The sequence below is a fragment of the Lampetra planeri genome, chromosome 33 (genome assembly GCF_965212315.1).
Source record: "Lampetra planeri chromosome 33, kcLamPlan1.2.h2, whole genome shotgun sequence".
Classification (NCBI taxonomy): domain Eukaryota; kingdom Metazoa; phylum Chordata; class Hyperoartia; order Petromyzontiformes; family Petromyzontidae; genus Lampetra; species Lampetra planeri.
In genome coordinates this window covers 124,283-128,828 of record NC_136139.1, presented here as the reverse complement: position 1 = coordinate 128,828, position 4,546 = coordinate 124,283, and positions in this window count along the sequence as shown.

The following is a 4,546-nucleotide window of genomic DNA, read 5'->3' as shown; positions in this document are numbered from 1 at the left end:
AGGGGATGGGGGTGTCCGGGCAGGGGGTGGTGCCCTGTCGCATGGGACTCTGGCCCATAAAATGTTTACAGACCTTTGACCGTGAGGAGCAATTACATTAAATGTGGTCGAGAACTCCACGCACGCCAAATTAATGAATGCAAGTTGTTCATGAGCTTCATGTAAACAACACCTTTTCGGTACTCGGTGTGTTCCAACGGATACCCCAGCAGTAGGGGCACTTAACTCTTGATTAGTTGATCGTCATTACCTGCTCGAAGAGGCTCCTTGCCTCCCTGTTGACTGCCCATGTACACATACACATTTAAACTTCATCTTAAAATTCACAAACCTGTTTGTGTGAATGTTCCTGCTCTACAGCTCACATTTCAGTCCTCGCTCGGTCATGCAGCTATCGTGAGGCACTGTTTACATTTGTGAATACGCCAATAGTGCCTTTTAAAGAACCGCAATACACTATCACGTGGGCATTAATGGGCATCATTCTGCATTTTTTAATAAACCATTATCATGGTGGAATGACTTGCAATTTCTGCAGCCCTTTGCTGCTCCCTGGTAGCAATGTAATCAGTGTCAATCTTTACCATCGGGCGATTTCTATGTCAGCTTGCACGACTACTTCTGTTCAAACGGTGCTACAAATATTGAATATATTGTTACTTTCAGGTTTTGTGGCCGGGCAGGCCTCCACATTTCTTAATCATCAACCTATCCTTGGGTGGCCCTGAGATAACAAGGAGACATGCCTCAAAATCTCCCAAGCCCTGATGCAGTCTCCACCGTGTCATCCGTGCTACAGCTATTCACATTTTTTGGTTCCCATACACGATATGTTTTGTTTGATGCAAGTACAACACAACTACCATTGTGAAGATTTCATCATACTCTTCGTTTGTTTCGGTAAAGTCACGTAGGTAAAAAAGAGAAAATAAATTAAATCACGACGTTTCGGAAGCAACACAAGCAAACGGTTGCTTGCTCATGATGACGGAAGCTTGTGTTGCTTCCGAAACGTCGTGATTTAATTTATTTTCTCTGTTTTACCTACGTGACTTTACCGAATAAACCAAAGAGTATGGACCCTTGCAGTCACGAAAACTTCAAATCTAGAAGATTTCATCATTTAGAGAATTCATTACTCAGTTTTATATTTTATTTATAGGTTTAAATAGCGCCCCTGTACTTGACTGACGTGACCGAGAGCCATGTCATCACCCCTACCTGTTTCCATGGATTACTCAGTTGACCCACGCCTTATCTACATGGCATACATCGTGATTTGAAATAGATTTTGCATTTCCAATCGTTTTGCATTTCCACTCACATTGTCAGGACCGGCTTCTGAGGAAGAAGCTGCTGGCCAGAAATTCCAAGAGGCCAAGGTGCCTTGCATTAATAAGTGCAAAACGAGTGGCTCGGATGCAGCATACGGGTTTAGAGGGGATCTATAGTCATCAAGGTTATCTCGGCCACCGTTTTATCCTTTCAAGAGCATGATAGGTGCTTGCAAGAAACACCATTCTCCACGGCAGAATGTCTTACAAGAGAAGATTATTTTTTTTGCATGCATACCCAGGGAGTCCCTGAGAGTACAAAACCCAAAGTGCTCCTCATGGCACATGGCTGGCCCGGCTCCTTCTATGAATCCTACAAGGTCCTGCCACTGCTGGTGGAACCGCAGGGCCCAGTGCCACCGAGGCATTTGAGGTCATCTGCCCTTCCATCCCTGGCTACAGCTTCTCAGAGGCCCCTCATAAACAAGGTAACTTGTGTTTTATATTGCTGTTCAAATTAAATGTGTAATAGTATTCCCCGGCTGCTAACACTACCTGTTGCTTTTAATGTATGTTTAGAACCCATACCTCAACTCTAACTGACCATTATTACATTATCTGTCTTAAATGTCCCAAGGCACTTGAGTGTGTTTTTCTGTTTCAGCTATCTGCATTGAACTTTGCATTGTAAACACTCTCCCCCGTGTTAATGGTACTTTGTTGCTCCTGGTTCTGTTCTACATCAAAATTGTTTAATAGAGCTTACAATGCATGAATAATGATTACTTGTGATAACCTAGGTTATAAGAGTTGTGTGTTTATAAATGTACTTACATCAGTGCTGCCTGTGACACTTGATTCTGTTGTTGATTTCACCGTCATTCGCTCTGTTGGTGTCCACGTCGCCCGTGCGGCCGTTCCCACCTTTCATTCTGTATTTGTATAATACTCTCGTGTCCCACTATGCCGTGTGCTTGGCCAACCCATTCCCTTCATGAACAATTCACAACTGTTAGAATGTAAAAAATAAATATGAGCAAAACACAACAGGTTCGTTAAACAATTGGAGATGTTTGCCGGGACTCAAAGAGATGTGGACGCGAGCAGATTGGACTGCTTTTGAAAGCTGAACTTGGACGTGAAACGTCACATAGCAATGTGTTTGAAGAACACAGGTTTTTTTTTATCAATGCGTACTGCTTGCTATGACATGGTTCAGAAACACCATCATTTAAGAAAAATATTGACAAAAACGAAAAAGTACGCAAAGAAACATGGAATTGCATTAAAAGAAAGGAAGAGGGACATGTAGACTAGAGAACACAGAGGATAATGACATTCAAACTCTTAAAAACATAAGTGGGCTTGGGTAGAACTATTACTAAGACGGGCGTCAAGGTGAAGAATACAGCGTGCCCGCTATCCAACACGAGCGGCAGTCTCGGGGCTCTGCTGCCGTCTGCAAATGGAGACGATGTTGCCTGGCTCGGCACAACCACTGCATTCAAACTTAGTTAAGTGCAAAGAAACTAAATTTAAAGTTCAGTAAAAATCTTTGTGCAGCAAGTTAAAATGTACACTTTAAAAGGGTACACAATTAATATGTTAATAAATGTTTTACATTTGTATTGAAAATGCTATTATGATTATAAAATAATGTTTATAGCAAAGGAGATGCATCGAGAGTGCTTTGGTAATGAATATGAGGTGATTATGCTGCACTCTGCTATCCTGTAATTTCTAGGATTGAGACTGTTGCTGCATCTTTTGATTGTGTGAAGTATTTGTGTTTTTGTGTGGCCTGGATGTGCAGGCTTTGACTCGCTGCGTGCAGCACTGTTGTTCTGCAAGCTGATGGAGAGATTGGGACACAGGGTGGAGACTGTGGTTCTCGCATAGGCACCAACATGGAAATCTTGCGACCTCGGTCAGCATTCACTTTTTGTACATTACGGTTCCATATCACTCCTTTCACATAAACTCATCTGAGAGCTGGGTCAATCTGAGAATTACTGATTTCATGAATTGTATCTTCACAAACATTTTGGGTACTCGGTCCCCTGGTCTCAATGAGCCCTTACCCAGTCTTAAATAAAGGAAAGAATGAGCGAGTGTGCTGCCGGCGTGTTTTTGCGGTGTGTACGGGTAGAGGTGCGTGAAAGGTCTCCACCTAAACTTCTTGGCAGTCACAGGAAGTCACTTGATACAGCTGTCGTGCTGTGACGGTTCCACCTGATGACGGAAGCTTGTGTTGCCTCCGAAACGTCGTGATTTTTATTTTATTTTTATTAATTTTAATTTGTTACCTACGTGACTTTACCGAAAAAACCTAAGAATATGAATCCTTGCAGTCACGAAAGCTTCAAATCAAGAGTCACAGGAAGCTTGGTACGCTTGGTGCCATCGATCGTGCCGGGGCCTTGGATGCCTGGGCTTTTTGGCCTCACCCCTACTGACATCAAGAGTGGTTGCCGACCCCTGGGGCTCACATCAGAGTCACAGTCAGTGACGCCGGGAGGCGAACCCGACTAAATAAATGATAAACATGTCACCTAGCGAGCAACACCTTGCGGGTTAAATAAAGGTCCTCGCTGACCATTGAGCTGTCGCTTGGGGCGCTCACCTATTGGCTCATTTGCCTCAATTCAAGTGCGTTTGCCTTAAACACATTCTTGTGGAGGGAGCTGGTAGGAACGTTGGGTTGCTCGGTCAATGGCAAGGGTCAACGGCGGCGTGGTGTATTCCGCAAATATGCCCGACTGTAAGGGCGGGCACAAGCCGGCGTGAGTAGGTTAAACGTTGAGTTTTATAAGGGCACCACAGGGTGACCAGCCCCTCCCCACCCCTCCCACCCTCCCCTCTTCACCCAGCCCACCCCTCCCTTTTTTGGATTCACGACGGACGGACACAATAATCCCCTGTGGGCTGGTGTAACCAGGAGGTTCCTACCAGTATATTATATATTTATGTTAAAAGGGAAAGGTGGAATTCCTCCTCCAGTCGCTCGCTCACGCCTCTGCCACAGCCTCCACGAGAGAGCGCTCTGGGGATATTTGGTCGACTTGCACACTGAACAGACGTCTTGGAAGCGGGCCCGGCCACACTTTACCCCTCCCGGTGCGCCCATTGACAGTGCTGGGCGGATAGAGGCACGAAAACTTCAAATCTAGAAAGAGGCAGGGAGGGTTCTTGGTGCGAGGAAGATCCGCGTGGGCGCTCTCCCCACCTAAGATGGCGTCACTCGGCACACGCCTATCACGTGGGCCGGCTTC